Genomic DNA, 10,767 nt, shown 5'->3' with positions numbered 1-10,767 from the left:
ACCCCCAGAAATGGATCTTGCACGAAGAACTGCCTTTAGAGGGAAGCAAGCTGGGGGAGATACTTTGGACTCAAATCTTGGGACAGCATCTCAACCTTCTTCAGCCCAAAGCCATCAGTAATTTGGTAAGTGCACCCCTATCCATACCAAGGATTAAAAGCCAAAGCACTGTGATACAGCATAAAGACTCCTTTGAAGGCAGTGCAGTGCTTTAGCCTCTTATTGCTATACTCAGCTGGAAAAAAGTAATGGATTAGCCCAATTGTGTATACCTGGCCTCTGTGCTGTGGGAAGATATGTAGAGAAAATGAGATTAGAGTCACTTTTGTGACCGATCTGACAGGTGGGAAGCCATGCAGTCTATGAGAGATTCCTTGTGCCTCCTCTACGGTCCATACACCTGCTTGTGATTGCATGCCACCCAATTAAATGTTTCTGCAGCACCTAAGCAGGGGATGGAGTTTGAAAAGAACAGAGGCTTCCTCGTCATTTATTCATGTAACTATTTAATTTAAAGAGCACAAATACCAGTTGTATCTTTAGCACTGAGTTGCTTCTTCGTAAAGTGTTTTTGAGGCAGGCTCTGAGTTGTGTGTGTTGCATCTATAAACTGTTCTTTGTTCCCTGCAGATACTGTACTCCGGGCAAGCAGCAACCCTGTGAGCGACGTGGAGGCCTGGCCATATAAATGCATCTCTGACAGCTTCCTGTTGCTCCCTAATTTGAGCTTTGGCAGGCCACCAGAGGAAGTGAATCCCTGAGACTCTCCTGATGCAAGACGAGCAAAGAAAAGGAAGCAGGCAAGGAGGGAAAAAGCAATGGCAACAAATACTGGTGATCTCTTACATGGGCAAGATTGCAAAATAGGTAAATCTTTGGTCCTGCATTGCTAAGAATTTTTTTTAACTTTTTTTTTTTTTTAAATCTGGGTTTGTAAAATACTCATATTGGTAAAAGATTTTTTCAAGCCAAAGTGGCTTGGAAAATGTAATTCTAGGCTAATAGCAGTTACGCTAGCAATCTTGCTTTCCTTGCTGCTCTGGTTTGTGTCTTTCCAGCTGCCCCCAGAAAGCAGGCCCAGGCATTAGAATCGCTAACAGCTGGCGCTTGCAAAACAACTGTGTTAATTGCTTTAAATACCTAAGAATAGCAAACTTGCATTGAAAACTTATGGTTGAGCCGCAAGAAACATCTTGGTAAAAAAGCACTTCTTTTTTTAGGAAGAGACCAAGGAGAAAGACAAACCACTTCTTTAAAGGTAATAAAGTTAATGAGTACTCTTTCCCTCTATCATTAAATTTTAGATGCAAACTAACCAAATCTTTCCTTGCCCTAAAGTTAGACTTGTCTACATTTTGTATAGGAGGGACTCCTACAGTTTCTCTGACTCGGGGTGGGGACCTTGAAAGACAGAAAATGTTTTAATTTCATGCTGTTGATTACATTCTGTGCTCCTAACGCTTGCACAGGTGTAGAGGGGACATCTTAACATCCCAACTACATTTTTAGTAGGTTTTGCTCATTTCAGCTGATTTGGGGTAGCAGCTGTGTGCGTTTTGTCTTTTCCCCTCCCTGCTGCTGTTGGCCAGGGAAGATCCTCAAATTCTGGCATTGCTTTGCTGCACTGCACAAAATAAGGGATGATATGGGATCCAGCCTTTTGGTTGCAGGTGATGACTTCATTTTGGGAGCAGACCCACCTCGACACCCAAGCGCCACGTGATGAACATGCGTGAAACTAGATGAGGCTTCTCCTCTTCACAAAGTTGTCAATATGCTTTAAAAAGGTACCTTTAAGTTACTTCAATATGATATCAAGATGATTCACCCATGTTTTAAATCACTGCACGCAGGTCATCGCCCGTTGTCTCCAAAAAGATGCTGAAGAACTGGAAAAAGTCCAAAGAGGACAACAAGCATGGTTGAAGACTTGGAATATAGTCCCAGGAAGGAACTAGGTAGGCTCTGATGCTTTAGCCTGCATAAGGGGTAGATACCAGCCATTTGCTGTCTCATCCCATGCAGGAGCCTGGTTAATCAAATCTAATTAGCTGGAGCCACGTTCCCAGTGAACAAGTGGAGGTGTTTTTCCATGGCCTGGCTAAGGGATGGTGCCACTGCTGGGTAAAGGGTGTTGCAGGCACTAAACTTTAGCTCAAGAGAGGAAAAGTGCTTAATGGAGACCTCCATTGAGGGTTAGGGATGGTGCCACTGCTGGGTAAAGGGTGTTATGGGTGCAAAACTTTAGCTCGAGAGGAAAAATGCTTAATGGAGACTTCCACTGAGGGTTACTGAGCCTGATGGACCACATCAGTTCTTGGAACATCCCGGTAGAGTCACCATCCCTGGCTGTGTTTAAGGGACGTTTAGATGCGGTACTGAGGGATATGGTGTAGGGGAGGACTTTGTAGAGTAGGGTAGATGGTTGGACTCGATGATCCCAAGGGTCTCTTCCAACCTGAATGATTCTATGATTACTGAGCCTGATGGACCACATCAATTCTTGGAACATCCCTAAGTTAACACCACAGCCTCCAAACACGTTTATTCTAGGCAGCATGGGCTAAAAGAAAGTGTTGGTGTGAGCCACTCCAGCTGTGGTGTTACGAGGCCTCTTGTGCTTTGTTCTTGTTTGAGATGGACCTGGATTTTTTAGTGTCCTTCAGCTTAGTGCCCGTGGAGAGCTTCTACAGGGTTGCTCAGAAAAGGAAACGTCTTGTTAGGCTACAAAGGAGTTGGTGTTTCTGCTAGAAAACAGTTCCTAAAGCTGGCAAATCCTAAAGAAAGTCTGAAAGCCTCCCAAAAACCTCTTGTTCTGCTGTGGTGGTCTCTCGAGAAGCATTCCTGGTGCACTTTTTCTTAGTGTTTCTTAACAAGGTGCTGATGTAATGAATTGCTCTGCTAAGGCCTGCCTGAAGCTGCCCAGCCCCACCAGGATTTGACAGCAGGTGAAATGCACAAGGCCAGCGTAGAGCAATTTAAAAAAAAAAATCTTTTAATGCATCTGGAACAACAATGACTATGCTGGAGTTTAGGAAGGCAGGAGAAAATGAGTAAACGTTCTCTACCTAACTGGCAGAAAGCACTGATAAGGGGCAGAAATATATTCATGGAGTGAGGTGACTATTGGAAACAATTCTTGACTGAATTCCCAAATTCAGTAGATGCCAAAATCCTGCCAAAATCTCCTTTGAACAGAAAATTCTTCACCTCCAGCCCCATGCTGACCAATACACGCAAGCCCGCTACTAAACACGCTAATCAAGTTCTTGGTGGTCGTGTTCACCGCTGTCGCCCCTACTTTCTAAAAATATCTGAGTAGTGCAAAAGACGAGGAGAAAGGAGTGGAACTCGCTAGAAAGGATCTGAATGCCCCTGCCGTGTGTGAGGTTTTGCCAAATCTCTAGAAGCTGCTGTTAAATCTCTGGCTAGAGACTACGGGCTCGTTGGATAACGGGGCTTTAACTGGATGCCTCAGCTAGAAGCTTGGCTATCACTCCGCTGTTTCCTGCTAGTTGTAAGAGTTGTATTTCTGTTGGAAGACAACCAAAAGGAGAGGAGAGAAAGGCTTATTTATTTTTTTGACTGACAGTTCCCCTAAAAGCTGGCCTTCTTCCTGCTCTGGCGCCGCAACACTGGCGATGTAGTTGGCTATGTGGACACGTCTGTGTCAACATCTGGACGAGAAATGACTAAATTCACTTAAAGTCGTTGTTTGCTTCTCATATGAGAGATGTGGTGTCTCGTGGTCTTCCCCACCGTGGGGAGTAACACCCGATGTTGTGGTGGTTGCTCTTTAAAAGGCATTGCTGAGGGAATGGAAGCTGAGATGACAGCTTAGGGACAGGGAGTAATCTCGGTTATGGATCACGCTGCAGTCTCCAGTTAGCTCTTATGACTGAGGTGCTTTTCATCATAGAATGGTCAGAGTTGGAAGGGACCTTAAAGATCATCCAGTTCCAACCCCCCTGCCCTGGGCAGGGACACCTCCCACCAGACCAGGTTGCTCCAAGCCCCATCCAGCCTGGCCTTGAACCCCTCCAGGGATGGGGCAGCTACAGCTTCTCTGGGCAACCTGGGCCAGGCTCTCACCACCCTCACAGCAAAGAATTTCTTCCTAGTATCTAACCTAAATCTCCCTTTTTCCAGTTAAAAACCATTCCCCCTCATCCTATGGCTCCCCTCCCTGATCCAGAGTCCCTCCCCATCTCTCCTGGAGCCCCTTTAGGGACTGGAAAGGGCTCTAAGGTCTCCCCGGAGCCTTCTCTTCTCCAACTCTCTCAGCCTGTCCTCACAGCAGAGGGGCTCCAACCCCTGATCATTTTTGTGGCCTCATCTGGATCTGCTCCAGCAGATCCATGTCCTTATGTTGGGGGCCCCAGAGCTGGACACAGGACTCCAGGTGGGGTTTCATGAGAGAAAGCAGGACGAAAGTAACCCCCCTAAAGAGCATGTGTTAGAAGGGGATTTGACCCCTCCTGTGTCTTTGCCAACACTCTGTTGCTGTGAAAGCTTTCCAGCTAGGGGTGGCCAAAAATGTTCTCTCTCAACCAAAGGAAGATGACGGGCTGCACAGGTGAGTAAGGAGATGATTCTTTATTTGAAGCTTACATCTAAAAAGAAAGGAAAAAGTGCTTTTGAGTGTCTGTGACTGTAACTTATTTGCTGGAGGAGAGGAGAAGAGAAGAATCTGCGGAGATTTTATAGCAGCTTTCTAGTATCTGAAGGGGGCTGCAGGAGAGCTGGGGAGGGACTTTTTAGAAGGGCTTGTAGTGATGGGACGAGGGGTATAAATAAAAAGAGGGGAGATTGAGATGAGATCTGAGGAAGAAATTCTTTGCTGTGAGGGTGGTAAGACCCTGGCCCAGGTTGCCCAGAGAAGCTGTGGCTGCCCCATCCCTGGAGGGGTTCAAGGCCAGGCTGGATGGGGCTTGGAGCAACCTGGTCTGGTGGGAGGTGTCCCTGCCCAGGGCAGGGGGTTGGAACTGGATGATCTTGAAGGTCCCTTCCAACTCTAACCATCCTATGATTGTAACTACAATGAACAACCAAGTTCTTTTATTTATGAAGTCCTACAAAATAAGGAATGGTCAGCGTCGATCTGTCAAGGCAAGACATGTCCAAGCAGCTCCACGTCCTTCTGTGACAGGAGGCTGCTTTGGGAACTCCTCATGATGAAGGTACCACCACCATGGAGACCATCTTCACCCAGAGGAGACAAGGGGCAGCACGGGGCTGTGTGGGTGGTGTGTTACCAGAGTTACTTACAAGTTTATGTTTAATTATGCTTGACTGCTATTTGTGTGCTTCCTGATACAGAGCAAGCCCAATCTTATTAATCCACTAGGCTAATTGGATTAATGGACAAAACACATCTTCCCTTAATAAGATAAAGGATTGAAATATAATCTCTAAGGGAAGTATCCACCCTGCTGTTAAAACAAACCAACAGATTTATTGACCCTAACCACCCCCAGAAATGGATCTTGCACGAAGAACTGCCTTTAGAGGGAAGCAAGCTGGGGGAGATACTTTGGACTCAAATCTTGGGACAGCATCTCAACCTTCTTCAGCCCAAAGCCATCAGTAATTTGGTAAGTGCACCCCTATCCATACCAAGGATTAAAAGCCAAAGCACTGTGATACAGCATAAAGACTCCTTTGAAGGCAGTGCAGTGCTTTAGCCTCTTATTGCTATACTCAGCTGGAAAAAAGTAATGGATTAGCCCAATTGTGTATACCTGGCCTCTGTGCTGTGGGAAGATATGTAGAGAAAATGAGATTAGAGTCACTTTTGTGACCGATCTGACAGGTGGGAAGCCATGCAGTCTATGAGAGATTCCTTGTGCCTCCTCTACGGTCCATACACCTGCTTGTGATTGCATGCCACCCAATTAAATGTTTCTGCAGCACCTAAGCAGGGGATGGAGTTTGAAAAGAACAGAGGCTTCCTCGTCATTTATTCATGTAACTATTTAATTTAAAGAGCACAAATACCAGTTGTATCTTTAGCACTGAGTTGCTTCTTCGTAAAGTGTTTTTGAGGCAGGCTCTGAGTTGTGTGTGTTGCATCTATAAACTGTTCTTTGTTCCCTGCAGATACTGTACTCCGGGCAAGCAGCAACCCTGTGAGCGACGTGGAGGCCTGGCCATATAAATGCATCTCTGACAGCTTCCTGTTGCTCCCTAATTTGAGCTTTGGCAGGCCACCAGAGGAAGTGAATCCCTGAGACTCTCCTGATGCAAGACGAGCAAAGAAAAGGAAGCAGGCAAGGAGGGAAAAAGCAATGGCAACAAATACTGGTGATCTCTTACATGGGCAAGATTGCAAAATAGGTAAATCTTTGGTCCTGCATTGCTAAGAATTTTTTTTAACTTTTTTTTTTTTTTAAATCTGGGTTTGTAAAATACTCATATTGGTAAAAGATTTTTTCAAGCCAAAGTGGCTTGGAAAATGTAATTCTAGGCTAATAGCAGTTACGCTAGCAATCTTGCTTTCCTTGCTGCTCTGGTTTGTGTCTTTCCAGCTGCCCCCAGAAAGCAGGCCCAGGCATTAGAATCGCTAACAGCTGGCGCTTGCAAAACAACTGTGTTAATTGCTTTAAATACCTAAGAATAGCAAACTTGCATTGAAAACTTATGGTTGAGCCGCAAGAAACATCTTGGTAAAAAAGCACTTCTTTTTTTAGGAAGAGACCAAGGAGAAAGACAAACCACTTCTTTAAAGGTAATAAAGTTAATGAGTACTCTTTCCCTCTATCATTAAATTTTAGATGCAAACTAACCAAATCTTTCCTTGCCCTAAAGTTAGACTTGTCTACATTTTGTATAGGAGGGACTCCTACAGTTTCTCTGACTCGGGGTGGGGACCTTGAAAGACAGAAAATGTTTTAATTTCATGCTGTTGATTACATTCTGTGCTCCTAACGCTTGCACAGGTGTAGAGGGGACACCTTAACATCCCAACTACATTTTTAGTAGGTTTTGCTCATTTCAGCTGATTTGGGGTAGCAGCTGTGTGCGTTTTGTCTTTTCCCCTCCCTGCTGCTGTTGGCCAGGGAAGATCCTCAAATTCTGGCATTGCTTTGCTGCACTGCATGAAATAAGGGATGATATGGGATCCAGCCTCTTGGCTGCAGGTGATGACTTCATTTTGGGAGCAGACTGGCCTTGACACCCAAGCACCACGTGATGAACATGTATGAAACTAGATGAGGCTTCCCCTCTTCACAAAGTTGTCAATATGCTTAAAAAAGGTACCTTTAAGTTACTTCAATATGATATTAAGATGATTCACCCATGTTTTAAATCGCTGCACACAGGTCATCGCCTGTTGTCTCCAAAAAGATGCTGAAGAACTGGAAAAAGTCCAAAGAGGACAACAAGCATGGTTGAAGACTTGGAATATAGTCCCAGGAAGGAACTAGGTAGGCTCTGATGCTTTAGCCTGCATAAGGGGTAGATACCAGCCATTTGCTGTCTCATCCCATGCAGGAGCCTGGTTAATCAAATCTAATTAGCTGGAGCCACGTTCCCAGTGAACAAGTAGAGGTGTTTTTCCATGGCCTGGCCAAGGGATGGTGCCACTGCTGGGTAAAGGGTGTTATGGGTGCAAAACTTTAGCTCGAGAGGAAAAATGCTTAATGGAGACTTCCACTGAGGGTTACTGAGCCTGATGGACCACATCAGTTCTTGGAACATCCCTAAGTTAACACCACAGCCTCCAAACACGTTTATTCTAGGCAGCATGGGCTAAAAGAAAGTGTTGGTGTGAGCCACTCCAGCTGTGGTGTTACGAGGCCTCTTGTGCTTTGTTCTTGTTTGAGATGGACCTGGATTTTTTAGTGTCCTTCAGCTTAGTGCCCGTGGAGAGCTTCTACAGGGTTGCTCAGAAAAGGAAACGTCTTGTTAGGCTACAAAGGAGTTGGTGTTTCTGCTAGAAAACAGTTCCTAAAGCTGGCAAATCCTAAAGAAAGTCTGAAAGCCTCCCAAAAACCTCTTGTTCTGCTGTGGTGGTCTCTCGAGAAGCATTCCTGGTGCACTTTTTCTTAGTGTTTCTTAACAAGGTGCTGATGTAATGAATTGCTCTGCTAAGGCCTGCCTGAAGCTGCCCAGCCCCACCAGGATTTGACAGCAGGTGAAATGCACAAGGCCAGCGTAGAGCAATTTAAAAAAAAAAATCTTTTAATGCATCTGGAACAACAATGACTATGCTGGAGTTTAGGAAGGCAGGAGAAAATGAGTAAATGTTCTCTACCTAACTGGCAGAAAGCACTGATAAGGGGCAGAAATATATTCATGGAGTGAGGTGACTATTGGAAACAATTCTTGACTGAATTCCCAAATTCAGTAGATGCCAAAATCCTGCCAAAATCTCCTTTGAACAGAAAATTCTTCACCTCCAGCCCCATGCTGACCAATACACGCAAGCCCGCTACTAAACACGCTAATAAAGTTCTTGGTGGTCGTGTTCACCGCTGTCGCCCCTACTTTCTAAAAATATCTGAGTAGTGCAAAAGACGAGGAGAAAGGAGTGGAACTCGCTAGAAAGGATCTGAATGCCCCTGCCGTGTGTGAGGTTTTGCCAAATCTCTAGAAGCTGCTGTTAAATCTCTGGCTAGAGACTACGGGCTCGTTGGATAACGGGGCTTTAACTGGATGCCTCAGCTAGAAGCTTGGCTATCACTCCGCTGTTTCCTGCTAGTTGTAAGAGTTGTATTTCTGTTGGAAGACAACCAAAAGGAGAGGAGAGGAAGGCTTATTTATTTTTTTGACTGACAGTTCCCCTAAAAGCTGGCCTTCTTCCTGCTCTGGCGCCGCAACACTGGCGATGTAGTTGGCTATGTGGACACGTCTGTGTCAACATCTGGACGAGAAATGACTAAATTCACTTAAAGTCGTTGTTTGCTTCTCATATGAGAGATGTGGTGTCTCGTGGTCTTCCCCACCGTGGGGAGTAACACCCGATGTTGTGGTGGTTGCTCTTTAAAAGGCATTGCTGAGGGAATGGAAGCTGAGATGACAGCTTAGGGACAGGGAGTAATCTCGGTTATGGATCACGCTGCAGTCTCCAGTTAGCTCTTATGACTGAGGTGCTTTTCATCATAGAATGGTCAGAGTTGGAAGGGACCTTAAAGATCATCCAGTTCCCAACCCCCTGCCCTGGGCAGGGACACCTCCCACCAGACCAGGTTGCTCCAAGCCCCATCCAGCCTGGCCTTGAACCCCTCCAGGGATGGGGCAGCTACAGCTTCTCTGGGCAACCTGGGCCAGGCTCTCACCACCCTCACAGCAAAGAATTTCTTCCTAGTATCTAACCTAAATCTCCCTTTTTCCAGTTAAAAACCATTCCCCCTCATCCTATGGCTCCCCTCCCTGATCCAGAGTCCCTCCCCATCTCTCCTGGAGCCCCTTTAGGGACTGGAAAGGGCTCTAAGGTCTCCCCGGAGCCTTCTCTTCTCCAACTCTCTCAGCCTGTCCTCACAGCAGAGGGGCTCCAACCCCTGATCATTTTTGTGGCCTCATCTGGATCTGCTCCAGCAGATCCATGTCCTTATGTTGGGGGCCCCAGAGCTGGACACAGGACTCCAGGTGGGGTTTCATGAGAGAAAGCAGGACGAAAGTAACCCCCCTAAAGAGCATGTGTTAGAAGGGGATTTGACCCCTCCTGTGTCTTTGCCAACACTCTGTTGCTGTGAAAGCTTTCCAGCTAGGGGTGGCCAAAAATGTTCTCTCTCAACCAAAGGAAGATGACGGGCTGCACAGGTGAGTAAGGAGATGATTCTTTATTTGAAGCTTACATCTAAAAAGAAAGGAAAAAGTGCTTTTGAGTGTCTGTGACTGTAACTTATTTGCTGGAGGAGAGGAGAAGAGAAGAATCTGCGGAGATTTTATAGCAGCTTTCTAGTATCTGAAGGGGGCTGCAGGAGAGCTGGGGAGGGACTTTTTAGAAGGGCTTGTAGTGATGGGACGAGGGGTATAAATAAAAAGAGGGGAGATTGAGATGAGATCTGAGGAAGAAATTCTTTGCTGTGAGGGTGGTAAGACCCTGGCCCAGGTTGCCCAGAGAAGCTGTGGCTGCCCCATCCCTGGAGGGGTTCAAGGCCAGGCTGGATGGGGCTTGGAGCAACCTGGTCTGGTGGGAGGTGTCCCTGCCCAGGGCAGGGGGTTGGAACTGGATGATCTTGAAGGTCCCTTCCAACTCTAACCATCCTATGATTGTAACTACAATGAACAACCAAGTTCTTTTATTTATGAAGTCCTACAAAATAAGGAATGGTCAGCGTCGATCTGTCAAGGCAAGACATGTCCAAGCAGCTCCACGTCCTTCTGTGACAGGAGGCTGCTTTGGGAACTCCTCATGATGAAGGTACCACCACCATGGAGACCATCTTCACCCAGAGGAGACAAGGGGCAGCACGGGGCTGTGTGGGTGGTGGCGCAGGAACCCTGCCCTGAGATGTCCCCGGAGGGGCCACCAGCTGTGGGGCCAAATTAAACCAAAATTGATGGGCGTTAAAGCCAAAAAACCCTAAAAATAGAGTGCCTGGGTGGGAACTTTTCCTCAAAAAAAAAAAAAAAAAATCGCCACTTTTGGCTTTGTGCTTCTCAGGGTTTTGGTTAGCCTGCTCCTTTTTCACCCCATTTCTTATCCCGCTGTGACTGAAGAACCAAAGGCGAGGGAGGGGGGGAGGGAGCGAGGGGGCGCCCCCCCCCCGCGGGGCCGCGCGCCCACGTGGAGGGGCGACGCCTGCGCAGTGCGGGGCG

General features: G+C 46.6%; 1 protein-coding gene and 1 long non-coding RNA gene across 3 annotated transcripts in view; both read left to right on the top strand.

Moving 5' to 3' along the window:
• On the top strand, nucleotides 1-1,721 carry LOC106887064. Its single transcript, XR_001411791.1, has 4 exons — nucleotides 1-125; nucleotides 631-867; nucleotides 1,221-1,258; nucleotides 1,671-1,721. It is a non-coding gene; the product is annotated as an uncharacterized LOC106887064 (long non-coding RNA).
• Nucleotides 1,722-7,334: 5,613 nt separating this feature from the next.
• The window catches only part of P4HA1 (prolyl 4-hydroxylase, alpha polypeptide I), a 44,062-nt gene continuing 40,629 nt past the window's right edge, over nucleotides 7,335-10,767 (top strand). The window contains exon 1 of one of the 2 annotated variants that reach the window (XM_014940456.1): nucleotides 7,335-7,427. The gene's annotated coding sequence lies outside the window, so the exon portion shown is untranslated. The remainder of the gene's footprint in view (nucleotides 7,428-10,767) is intronic. The other variant, XM_014940461.1, reaches the window with a different exon arrangement.

This window comes from Calidris pugnax, unplaced genomic scaffold, assembly GCF_001431845.1.
Source record: "Calidris pugnax isolate Ruff unplaced genomic scaffold, ASM143184v1 scaffold39, whole genome shotgun sequence".
NCBI lineage: Eukaryota > Metazoa > Chordata > Aves > Charadriiformes > Scolopacidae > Calidris > Calidris pugnax.
Note: the sequence above shows the minus strand (reverse complement) of the source record. Positions and strands in the feature narration are given on the sequence as shown.